Below are 13,764 nucleotides of genomic sequence, written 5' to 3'. Positions count from 1 at the left end.
CAGTTCCCACAGATTTTATTTTTGGCTGGGTAATAGGTGAAACGTGTGAAGGCCTCATTAGGTAAACCACAGACAAAAGACTTAAAGTTCAAAAATAAAATAGGTTATTAAATTAAATGTCAGGATGGTAGAAGGCCCAACTTTCCCTATGCTAAGGTGGGATTTCCCTACTTGAACAAAACTAAGGAAAGTCTGAGTCAAAGAGTCTTTCTGTGTCCAAAAACTATCATTGCACTCACAAATGAAACTAAGCAATGTGTAGAGATGTCAATAACAAAATAAATGGTGATCAACATAAGGTTCTGAGCTCGTTCCCGCTCTTGCTTCCTTTTCTACTTCCCTTCCCCAAGTTCAAGAAAGTTCACAAAACTGTTAAGATTACCTTTCCTGAGTTCAATGCAATACAGTCCACACAATCCTCGGGGATCCTTTCTCAAAGTCTCAAGAAACACAGTTCAACAGAAAAGAAGTCTTGAGGCTCCGTCCTCAAGAGAGCACTTGCAGTCTATCAAGTCTCAGGGTTTCCTTCCCTAACACTCCGGTATCACGTAATAATGTCCCTATATATGTGGTCGCTGTACATAATGTTGCTGGGAAAAGGTTGTGGTGACATTATATAGGTGACCATATATATAGGGACAGGGAGAGCGGTGTTGCAGGGTCTCCCCCGCTCCGCTTGAAAAACAAAAGTGTCCCCTGCATGTTCCATGTAATAATGTCTCTGCAAAAAACAGCCATTTTGCAGCGTGTTTTTTTGCATGGCGACATTTTTTAGGGGAGATTATCACATGGAACCAACACTTCAACATAGCACCCTCTGGTTAGCCTCACCACTCTGCTTACAGCGCTTCTCCTTGGTTTCTTTCACAACGTCTTTTAGCTTTCACCATTTAGGGCTCACTGGTCTATGCGCAGTTGTCAGACCAGACGGTCCACCCATTTCAGGTCGCGCCACCAGGAACCTCAAGCTCTCCAGCTCACACAAGTTAATCTGTACTTGCTCCTGTGCACAGATTCATATTCATTTGCCAAGTCTCAGCCTGTTGACTTTAGGGGAACTAGTCTGCAGCCATCGCTTTGTGCTCACTGTACTTTTCACAAAGGAGGAATATCTATTTGCATTTCAGTCTTTGTCCCGCCCACAAGGGCAGTCCAGCACCGACATGCCAGGCAAACCTCCTTTGGATAAGGGTACCAACAGCAACTCCAGACACGTGTATTAGCCTTGTTGGGCCTCATCAGTGAGGTGGAGTTGTGCGATGGCTGCAGACTCTCAAAGTGGGTAAAAATCACTGAACAGGTTATCATGCCATGTTCTTTCTGTTACCTTTTTTGAATTTTTGCAAGGAGCTTGGGGTTGGCCACCCTACGTTACCTGTGGGAACCCAGACATGGACCCCTTGCTCACTGTGTTCAAGGAGGCATAGCTCCACCTCACTGATGAGGCCCACCAAGACTGAAACAGTATCAGGTAATAATGTCCCCTTACATAATGTCCCTATACATAATGTCACTGGTAAAAAGCCATTAGCAACATTATATGTATGTTGACATTATGTATGGCGACGGGTTGTGGAGATGTCCACTGCTCCCATTTAAAAAACAAAAAAACAGGGGTTGTGGGGGTGTCCCCAGCATGTTCAATGTAATAATGTCTCCACAAAAAAATGCAACTTTTTTGTCAGGGGACATCTTTGCAGGGACATTACTACATGGAACCGCTGTGTTGGGGATGCTGGGGAACCGCTGTGTTTAGCCTTGTTGGGCCTCATCAGTGAGGTGGAGTTGTGCGATGGCTGCAGACTCTCAAAGTGGGTAAAAACCACTGAACAGATTACCATGCCATATTCTTTGTAGAGAGGGGCCCCTGCTACCTTTTTTGTATTTATCCAGCCATAAAGTTCACTTTCTGGTGATCTGGTGCATACCCCCCCTTTAATTACACTTGTTCAGACTTGCGCTATTTTCTGCATGGTGCTTTTAAAATGGGCACTTTCCTCTTGGCTTCTGTTCGGCATTAGCTTTGCCCAAAAAACATAAAGCTCTGTATTCAATATGCCTACTTTGGCTTAGTTTCCAATTTTCATTCAGTTTGGTATTCAATACATATATTTCAGCGTTGTTTCAAGTTTTCACCCAATTCGGTATTCAATATATGTATTTCAGCATTGTTTCAAGTGCGCAACCAGTTCGGTATTCAATATACATGCTTTAACTTTGTTTCAAGGTTTCATTTAGTTTGGCATTCAATAAGCTGCATACGGCACTGCGTTACTTACACAAACTGCTCTAGAGGTGCCCCGGCTCTGAGTGACTCCCCCAACACTCACCAGTCTTAGGCGTACTCCCTGGCGGCATTATTCTTGTTTCACCAGTTGATGGACTGGCCCCTGCGAGCCCCGGGCGCTCTCCTGGTACTCTGCAGCATACGCCGGTGTCTCCGCCTCCTCCACATGGACTTGGACGGTGTCCCTTTCTTCTTGCTCGCTCACAGGCTCCCACTCCTGTGGCAATCCAACTGCCCACCTGGCCTGGGGCTCCACTGTTTTTCTGGGTTTTGACCAGCGTCCTGGTTTCCTCGCAGGCCCCACCACGGCTGCCTAGTGCCTCCTCATGCCATAGGTCCCATGCTGGCAGCTTCCACACAGGCCTCCCTGTTCCTCTCCATGTTGTTTCACTGCCCTCTCTTTACACACCTGCAATCCTTCAACAGGTTGCAGGTGTGGATTCACCATCAGACTTGCCAGACCACAGTTAAAGGGACATGCCTGACCCTCACAGTACTCTGCAGGCATCTTCCTCATCCCAGTACCAAAGTGGTGAAATAAATTATGAGTGTTCATTACTCTTAGTCGCCTCTTCCTCATCTCAGTACTGTCAGAGGTTAAATGTGGGGAAGCCCGCAGGGATCAAGGACGCAGGAGTTTTAGCCTGCAGGGACCTGCTGTGCCTCACCAACGAGCTGCTGTAGCTAAGCTCCGCCCACAACACCTTATCAGCAACTGCTATCCCACGCGAGGGCTGAAGCCCATGTGGATCAAGGGCGCAGGAGTTTTAGCCCACAGGGAGTTCGAGCTCGCTGCTGAAGAGCTCTAGAGGAGCGATGAAATAAGAGGTAACGGCCCAGGGAGGGGGTAGCCACTTACTCTGCGTGCTCCTTGAGCTGTTGGATGTGCCTCCCAGGCACAAGTACTGTCTACCCAGTCCATTTGTCTTTGATACCGTGTTTTTGCAACCACAACAAGGGGCAAGGGACGTGGGGCTTGGGGGTGGAACGTAATTCCCCAGCGGGTGCATGTATCTTGTATGGACTTGGACTTTGCCATTGGATTTTAATAGTTAAAATCGCCACAAGGTGCTGGATTCCAATGAATTGGATTTTAATAATCCACTTATTTATGAATTGTTGCAGAAGTATTCTGTGGGTTTTAGTGTTTGTAAAAGTTTTAATGGTTTAATATTGTGTTTTAACATTTTGTAAACTTTTATCAAAAATTTTAGATCACTGACTTACCCCTTTTTTAGCTCTGCCTTTTCCTTAATTAGCAGTATTGCTAAACGCAAGGCATTCCAATTAATTTCACCTGGTGGGGGGAATCAAAGGGCACACACATTGATGGAGCCCATCAAAGACATTAATATTTTAATTCCAGAAAATGAGGGCCTCCTGCATGAAATAGAGGGCCCGGATAATATGAAAAAATCAACCCCCCAACACTTTATTGTCACGGTGGCCCATGTAAGAAGATTCAATTCAACACTACAGCTAAGTCAATGCCTAGTCTGGGATACTGAATGGAAACCCTTATTGATATATCTTTATGTCCAGTTCATGAGTTCTGGATGACTACCCCTATATAACACCCCTCTCTTAGAATCCCCCTGACCCCACTGAGCCAAGAAGTAGTTCTGTTTTGCAAGTTTAAAAGGTTTATTTGAGAAATTAAACAATATATATATATCACACTTTATAATAAATGAATATCTGATAGTACACTTAGACATATGATGTTGAACAACAATGGGTAATCTGGCACTAGCACACTTCTTTACAATCAATGAGGAGTTAGTATAGGATGGATAAAGTAGCAAAAATACTTTTATGATTTCAAGGGAAAAGCAATGAGGAATAAAATGCAGTACAGAAATACTTGATATGATTTTAGCAAAAGATAAGATAATCACTTTTTCTCTGACAATTCCCCCCCCCCCATGCAATGTAAGAAATGGAAGGAGATGGAAGTAACACACACAGTTCTCAGGAATGCAATCAAATACAATACGAAATTCAATTCCCACCCCAGCAAGCTTAGAGAAAACCGGTATGAGTTTTAAAACACAGGCCCAAGTGCTTTGAATGTGGTGGCAATGAAGTGAGAAATATGCTGAAAATGCTTTTAATTCCCTTTAGGAGGTTCAGGGTGAGTGAGAGATACTTGGGATGAGCTCAGGCTCACTTTTGCAATGATTCAGGGATGGTTATTAAGAGGGAAACAAATTTTTAGCAGAGGAAAGCAAAAAGCTGCTATCTTTTTACAGGTAAAGAAATCAGGCCAAATCGCAAATCGTGGCAAAATTCGCGAGTGCGTGAATCGTGATTACGGTTCCAGAGATACGGACGATTAAATAAAGGTCATTTTTCGGATTTAAAGTAAACTCTGTTGTGTAGCTAAGGAAAGGGGCTAATAGATAAGATTCTAGGCAACAGCGGTTGCTCTAAATGGAACTGTGCAACTTTACAAATGACAGATGACACGATTTCTAGGGGGCTGTTCTACTTAGGTTAAAATAGTTTGGATTAGATTATTTTAACTAAGAAGTTTGGATTAGATTATTTTAACTAAGAGATTGGTTCCGAAGACAGTTCTGCTAGGTACTCGCACTGTAAATTTGAAATAGGCCTCGCCACGGATCTGGTCAGGTTTTGGACTGGACTCCGGTTCTGGTCTCGGCACTTCACAGTGATCTGGGTCAGCTCTCTGGTTCTGCTCACAGTGGTCTGGGTCACTCTGGATCTCTGGTCTGGTCTGTCCGGATACAGCGGTCTCTGCACGGCTCCTGGATCTCTGCACTGGTCCTGGCAAAAGTTCTTGGCAAGGGATTCAAGCAGCTCGCCCGGCTGTGAGTAGCTTGCAATGATTTGAGGCCTGCTGCAGAGAACTCAGCTTGTGGTTTTAGGCCTCTGATTTAGGTTCTAAAGTATAAGTTCTAGGTTCTGGAGTATGTAGCTGGAGTCAGTCTGGAACTGGTATCTTCTGGATGTTGTGTGGTCCGGCAGAACGCTCTGCAGCAACTGGATTTGAATCTCCTCTCTAGCTTCCAGTGGCTCTTTTTATGTCTTTTGAAAGTGGGTGTGTGCTCAGCATCACTAAGCCAGCCCCTCTCTCAACTGATCATTGGTCAAGCTTTTCTCTCTTCCTTGATAGGGGAAAGGAAATGTGAGTCATGGTGATGCTGTTTTATGGCCTGCAGAAAGGACACTCCCCTGTCAAATTGCACGCAAATCTATATTTGACCCAAATACATATTCCACAGATACACAGTTGTTTGTCATTGCATACACACATCATGCATTACTGATGATAGGCACTGTTCCGACCCTGGCGTTTCTAGGAGCTTGGGTAAAGAAATTGCCACTTTTTGCGCTTTTTAGTAGCTTTCCCCATATCGGATTTTTCTCCAAATGTATACAATTGTGTGCAAGGCATGTGGGCATTTAGATAAGGAAGTATCAGATTTTTAACATGCATACATTTAGAGTAACAGCCTCTTTTCCGCTCGTAAACCCCCAGATCATACCACCGGGTCCTAAAACCTCTTAAAATGTGGGCAGAAAAATCACAAGAATTATGGTATCATTTAGATAATTTTGACAAGTCCGCACCATGAGTTATATATCTTTCTTAAAATCATATTCTGGCCAACAGGGGTGTGTCTTCCCAGGTCACATGGTGGAGAAACCAGTCTATCCACTTTCTTTAAGCTCAGCCTGTCCTCAGAGGGGGCTACCCCTCCCCGTTTCTGCCAAGTGGAAGCCACTTTACGACCTCCCCTATAAACCATCTGTCTGAGTCAAGGAAGGGCTTTGTTCAAAAGGAAGCCATTTACGACCCACCCAATAAACCATCTGCCTGGGCCCTTTGTTTAGTTTCCTGCAGTCCCCAGGTAATTCAATCAGAGAGTGTGTGACCTCCTTTTGGCTGGGGCAACAGAATGCAGCCAGGCCTGGGAACCTGTCAGGCAGAATTGGAATCTCTTTAAGCCAGTTTTTAGCTAAATGTCATTTTGGGTTCTCAGTTTAAATCAAACTTACAATTTTTACACATGCAGCTAGAATGCTGATTCTAAGTTCAAAACTATGACATTTCAACAGTGACAAACTATGTGACACTCAAAAGTAGGTCACTCATTTATTCTAAACATTTCGATTTTAGTGTCTTTCAGTTCAGTTTAGCACTCAGCCAGTCTTGTTATCAACATTATTTTGGGCTCTTCATCTTCCCAGATTTTGTAGGCACACAAAACTTCATTCTGCCAGATGTCTGCTGGTGTTCAGTGAGATTTTTGGATGTGTTGCAATGTTTGAAAATAGGCATTTTGAGCTGGCATTCAGAGAAACCAAAGGTAATTTTAAAGCGTTTTTTTTTTTTTACAGGCGCTGCTGTTTTACCTTTGGCACCCATTCCACTCATGGCACCCTGGCCCATCATGCTCGCACTGGTGGGTGGCAAGTTAGGCAACCATTTTGGTGTGCGCACAAACTGCGTGGTTCTCCTGGATTCTGGCGCACATGTGGACTTTTTTGCCATCTTGGATTTTCTAAGCCCACAGCACCTAATGTTGCAGCAAGATAGCTCAAACATGGGTCAGGACACCCAACAAGGCCCCCCACGCGACTGCACTTTGAATTTGAGTCGATGGGGAGTCAGGTGCACAGAAGGTTTTGACCCACGCACTGGTATGTCCGCATAATCTTCTTCCAATTCTGCAAATGGCACAGTTCAGCATCTTTTCCTCCATCCGGTATTGATCGATCGGTTCTCCTCGCCGGTCCTGATGGGAATATTGGGCGGTACCCCGGGCCCCTCGGGTCTCTGCTCCCGGTCCCTGGTCGTCCTCCTTGGTCAGTCTCCATGGTTTCATCTCTCCTAGGATGATAAAGCAAAGCAGCAATACACATTCCTAGACATTTTTCCACCACTATTAATGGTGTGGCGAACATGTACATTTTGTACATCCAAATGCATTTTGCAGTCTGATTTTAAAAACAATATATAACAGGGCACATTTGCATTACGTTACTATATTTTTGATATGTGGAATATTTTAGAGTTTGAACTGACTTACTCTGGAGCGGCCCCCTCTGGAATTGCAGAGGACTCCTCCAGTTGCTGCAGCGTGTGCCTGGGATGGCAACACTTTAGCTGATTTATATGTACCCACTTGTCTTCCCCTTCCGCCAAACTGCCTTTGGGGATGCGGATCTTGTATGCAACAGGGGAGATTTTGTCTATAATTTCAAACGGTCCCTTCCATGTAGGCAAGAATTTTCGCTGTTTGGCCTGGTTCCTTTGGAAATTGTATAGATAGACCCGATCACCCACCTTATATTCCTTTCGGGTAGTTTTTAAATCATAGTGGGTCTTCATGCTCTCGGCTGATCTTTCTAGATTCCGCTGAGCATAGGCAAAAGCATGTTGAAGGTGTTTCCTTAAATTCTCCACATACTCATGAGTTGTGGAGGCATTTATCAACGTTTGCTCTTGGGTTCTGTAGAGCAAATGCTGGGGAAGCACCATCTTGTGCCCGGTCATCAACTCAAATGGTAACATTTTGGTTGCAGATGAAGGGGTAGATCTGATGGCCATTAGGACCAGAAGTAATCGGATATCCCAACAGCCCAGAATCTGCCACAAACTTCTTTAATATGCTCACAATGGTTCGGTTGTATCTCTCCACTGCTCCAGAAGAAGCTGGCCTGTAAGCAATGTGTAGCTTCCTTTTAACCCCCAGTATCTCTCACATCTTTGTCATTACTTCACTGGTGAAGTGGCTACCTCTGTCTGACTCAATCCTTTGAGGTAGACCAAAATGGGAAAAGATGTGGTTAATCATCAGGGCAGCTGCAGTATCTGCCTTGCAATTTGGGGCTGGGAGACATTCCACCCACTTGGTAAACAAGCATGTCACAGTCAACATGTACTTATTCCCCCTAGCAGAGCGAATCACGGGGCCTACAAAGTCAATTTGCAAATCTGACCATGGGAGTGTCATTCCCCTCTTTTGGAGAGGTGCCTGGTGAGTGAGGGATGATGGCTGAAATTGTGCACACACAAGACACCCCTTCAAGTATTGGTCGAGGTCCTGCCCCATGTGTGGCCAGTATGCAACCTCTCTTAAGATTTCCAGTGTTGTGTGAAACCCCCTATGACCGGCGGTGGCCGCATCATGGGCGTGACTTAACATCAGGCTTCGGAATGAGGTAGGAACCACCCACTGATCATGGCCTGCTTGGGATTTCCTTACCAACAAACCGTCTTGGATTCGGAACATTTTTGGACATTTCATCAACACTCTTAGGTCCTCTTTCCCAATATAATCGGTATCCGTCAGGGGAAAGTTCTCAGGGTCCTCAAGGTATTGGTAAAACTTACCAATAATTGGATCCCCCTTCTGAGCTGTAATTAAATCAGCATCAGGGGTCTCCTTACTCCATTGTGCAGTTGAAAGATCATTGTGAGCACTTGTCTGGGACCTAGTGATAGCGGTGACCTGGATTTCCCCCAACAGGGACTCTATTTCGATTAGATCCCCTTGGATCGCCCCGGTTTTGGCCAGCTGATCAGCTAAGTAATTTCCAGTTTTGTCTGGTCCCTCTACTTTGGAATGACCCTTGATCTTTTTCCAGTAGATGGTCATCCCATTCGATGTGACCAGATCATCAATGTTTTGGATTAACTTCCCATGTTTCAAGGGTTTGTTATTAGCACATAACATGCCTCTGGTTTTCCAATTAACCAGGTGCTCCACGAACCCGTTCCATACATAATCCGAATCGGTGATTATGACCAGTTCGTGGAGTTGATGTTGGACAGCAGTGAGGATGGCCTGATGCACAGCCATCAACTCTGCCACCTGACTACTTCGGGGACCAATTTTGTATCCAGCGGAGGGTTCTGGAAACTCCTTCACCCAGGCATTCCCTACGCCGGCCACCAGTTCTTTCTCCCCGTTGTTGTCAACATGGTACGAGCATCCATCCACATAGACAGTGGGCATTCCCTCACACTTGTCTTCTTCAAAGACTTTGTGTGGGGAATTAAGGTATGCCTCCGTGTTGTCCTTGATTTTTAGACTTTCGTCCTCGAGACAGTTTTCTCTGGCACAATCATGCAAGTCAGCCAGACCTTGCGCGAGGAGACTCTTCTTGTTTTGGCCATATCTGACCTCCACAGGAAAGCCTTGCATTGACATAATCCAGGAAGTAATTCGGGAATTACTCACATTTCCGGCCCGGATTCTGTCACTTTGGAGATATTGCAGAGGCTGGTGTGGAGTCTCCACTATGATGTGTTCCCCCTGGATAAACGGGCGGTAATTCTTCAATGCCCACACCGTTGCCAGGAGTGCCTTCTCACAATCGTGGAATTTTTCCTCCACAGGGGATAAAGTTTTGCTCGCATAGTATATTACTTTATTGACCTTGTCATGCTTTTGGTATAATACCGCCGTCAAGCACGTATTAGAGAACCCCGTCTCCAGGAAGAACTCCTTGTTTCTGACAGGGTAAGCTAGGCAAGGCGCTTGTGAGAGGCTTCTTTTGAGTTGTCTTACCGCCTCGGATTGTTCTGGACCCATTCCCACTTGACCCCCCCCTTCAAGAGATGAATCAGGGGTCTAGTGATCTCTGCGTAGCCTTCAATGAACTTTCTGCTGTAATTAGTCAGTCCAAGGAGGCTCCTTAGTTCCCGCAGAGTTGTGGGGTCTTTCAGTTTCTGGAGTGCTTCCACTTTCTTTTCTTGGGGACAGAGACCCTGAGGAGTAATCTCATGCCCCAAGAAATTAACACGGGTTCTACACCACTGTGCTTTCTGAAAGGAGAGTTTTGCTGCGGCGGCCCTCAACTATGTCAGAACATAACGGATCTCCGCTATGTGTTCCTCCACAGATTAACTTTTGATGAGGACATCATCTACATAAGCCAGGTTACCCCTCTCACACAGGTCGGGCATGGCCTTATGTAGGAAAATGTTGAATTCATTGCCGGAGTTGAGGTATCCGAAGGGAGTGCGGGTCCATGTGTACTGCTGGCCCCCAAAGGTAAAAGCCAGTTTGTATTGGTCCTCCCTACTGACAGGCACGGTCCAGTATCCATTGGTCAGGTCTATTGCTGTGAATACCTGTGACCCCTGAATCTGGGCCAGCCCTTGGTCAATGTAGGGCAGAGGCCATCAGGAAGTATGGACCCGTTTGTTGAGCTCCCTAAGGTCGGCGCAGAGTCTCCACTGGCCGTTTGGCTTCAATATTCCCAGCACCGGATTATTGAAGGTGCTGTGTACTGGGCGAATTATTCCCCGGGACTCAAGGTTCTTAATTATTTCAGTAAGGGACTCCATGGATGCGAGAGGCAAACGATATTGCTTCACAAACACTGGAGTCATCCCATGGTCCGTGGGAATTGTTGTGGTGTGGATGTCGGTGCGACCACAGTCATATGAGTCTACCGCAAAGAGATCTTGGAAATCCAAGAAAACCTGTTTCAACTTTTGTTTCTGTTCCAGTGTCACACAGGCATCAGCTAGGTTGACTCTCTCTTCCACCATCTGCCTGAAGCCTGGAAAGACTTCTGGTTTGGCTATCTCAGCGGCCTCCTCCAGCTGGGTGGAGAAGTCCCTGGTCAGAGTGCTGATTTGGACTGGAGGCTTCAGGTGGGAAAGGCAGCCCTCATGGACCTGGAAAATCATCTCATCCCTCCTGAAGTCACAAGTCACATCTTCCTTACCATAAGGGCAAGAAGTGTACACCAGGAAGTTCCCCCCATGCCGGGTGAAAATCCTGTCTGGTGTTGTATTGTCCTCACTGTCACTGTCAAAACAGTCCTTGGGGATCGGTCTTAACAGTTCATTTCCTAAATCAATGGAGAAATTTCGGTCACCAACCGCCATTCCAATAATGGTGCCTGCGGCTAGAGTAATACTCTTTAAGTTGCTGTTATCCACCTCTATTGGAATGGTGTCCTGTTCTATGTTGACTAATGGAGTTGGGTTTACCCCCAACCCTTGCTGTTGGAGAGAAGCATTTAGATGGATATAAGCATCAGGGTTTTTCAATTTTTGTCCTCTTTTAACTTTCACTCCCAGGGAGAATTGTCGGGTCCTTTCTGGAATGGTGACTTCCTCTTTAATCTGAATTTCAACTGCATAAGGTAGCTATTGAGCTGACCTAAATGCTTTTTCTGGATCATCAAAGCCCATGGGATCATCCGCTAATCGGGTCCAAGCTTTGAAGTTTATTAGGTCCAAACTAATGGCAAAGCGATTGAGAATGTCACTGCCTAAGTAAAAGGCGGCAGTGACGTCTCGCACGACCCAACAATTATGGACTATGCTCTTGTTGCCAATGGAGATTTTGAGCATACACCTGCTGGGCAGGAGATGTTTGGCATTAGGTGCTTCCAGGTCCATTTCCCATTTGTCTATCAGTTTGAATGTGGGAATGGCTGGATCTTTTGGGAGTTGGCGGAACATGGCTTCGCTGATGAAGCTCTTACCGTTGTTCACACATACTCGAGCGAGAACAGAGTCCTTCCCAATCGTTTAACTGAACAGGGATGAACAACTGCTCTCCAATTTGCTGAATATCAGCCAGGCTCTGAGCTGATTTCACATCTTTCTGGACTATAGGAGTGGGAGTTTCTGATTGTGGATTAGTAAAGAATTTCAGGGTGTTTCCTTCCAGTGTGGAATACCACCTAAAACTGGAAGGAAGGTTGATTTTCAGAAATAGAGAGGACCCCCCATCACGAGTCTGTTGTCCTACTGCTATTACTGTCACGTCTGGAGTTTGGTTGTTCTGGAAGTGAAATTCTACTTGGTCAGATTTTTGATTTTTGTTCAACCATGTGACAGGTGCCGTTTAAACTAACATGGTTGACACTCTGTTTTATTTTTTTTGGTCGGCTAGTCTGGGTCCAGAGGACCTTGTTTACGCAATCTATTAGGGGTGACAACCTTCTCAGGAGGTCATTCCCTAGTAAACAAGGGATGCCCTCTGGAGTCACTACTACGACCGGGTGTTTCACCTTGTGTCGCCCAATTTTAATGTCCAAGTCTGCAGTCCCCTCAATGGGAATTTCCTTCCCGTCAAAGTTCTGCAGTTGTCCAGGAAGAGAGGTGAGAGGAATTCGGTAATTCTCCCCCCTTCCTGCATTTAGTTCCTCAAAGGCCCTTTTGGACAGAAGGGTAGCTTGGGATCCATTGTCCACCAGTGCCAAAATTGTACCCTGCCCCTGTACTTGTACCGGGGCGGCATAGTATCTTCCCTCCTTCTCCTCAAGGGGGCACAGATAATGCACATTTTTGGACAACTGGTGGGCTAATTTTCTGGTTTTGGAAATGGCGAGAGAAGAGATTTGGGCCGAATTCTGTGGAGAGTCTTGGGAATCTGAAAGACAAAGTTTGCAACTGGAGATCAGAGCCATTGTGGGTTCCCATGGTTCCGCTTCTGGGCCACCCCCCCTTTTTGGAGGCAGTCACCAGGATGGGTTTGAACCAGGGGATTTTGGTATTGTCGGTTCTGGGATGAGATGATGGGCGGCGGTAGCTCAGTCTCCACATCTCCCCAGTCTGGATTGGAATACCTTGGGACCCATTTTTCCTTGGGAGAAGTTCCCCCATCTCTGAAGGAGAAGATCCTTTTCCCAGGATCTTCTGCGGATCCCCCTCCCTCAAAATGGAAGACCTGTACCTCCTCCACAAAGTGGGTCTGTTTGGGTCCTTTGTTTCTCCTACCTCCTCTCTGCTCCTTGGGTGGCAGACTTTCAGGGGTAGGAGATTTTGTTTCCGGTTCCTGGTTTTCCAGGGGCTGTTTACAAGTTGGGAAGGAAGCTTCCTCCAAGGCTTTTCACCCCCCTTCCCCTTGTGCCTCCTCCCTGGGAACCGGTGGGTTATCGGGGTGCTGCCCCCGTCATTGTTCTGGAGCACCAGGTCCAGAGTTTGGGGCATTCTGCGGTGGCATGCTCATCTGAGGGTTCTGTTGAGCCCTCAGTATGTGACCCAGATCTCGTGCCATATTTTGGACCTAGCGCTCAAGTTGTGAAACCCGCTCAGGCTGATACGGGGCTCTATTTTCTCCCTTGGGCTGATCCCGGGAAGGGTAGCTATCCCTTCTCTGGTAGTACCCCTGGTTGGGAAGATTTTGGTACCCCTCCACCCTTGGCCTCCCCTCTCCCGGATTAGGTTGTCTGGGCTCAGGGAATTGGGGAAAGAAGGATGGATGGTTTTGGGGTTGGAAATTGGGTGGATACCTGGGGAAAATGTTCTGCCCAGGATTTGGAGAATTTCTGCCCTCCTGTGGGAAGTTGGGAGGGAAGTTCCCTGGGTTAGGTGCTTGGCTAGATCCCCCCCCTTGGGCTGGAGGAGTCCACACATAACCCAGGATTGGTCGGTTTTCCTTATAGCGGGGACTTACATAGTCAGGGGTGCGGGGGACCCCATTTGTGGGACTACCTCCTCGACTCCCTGTCTGTGACTGGCCCAAGGGCCT

The sequence above is a fragment of the Ambystoma mexicanum genome, chromosome 12 (assembly GCF_040938575.1).
Source record: "Ambystoma mexicanum isolate Mex_15411 chromosome 12, UKY_AmexF1_1, whole genome shotgun sequence".
Classification (NCBI taxonomy): Eukaryota; Metazoa; Chordata; class Amphibia; order Caudata; family Ambystomatidae; genus Ambystoma; species Ambystoma mexicanum.
The sequence above is the reverse complement of the archived record's forward strand: the minus strand, read 5'-3'. Positions refer to the sequence as shown.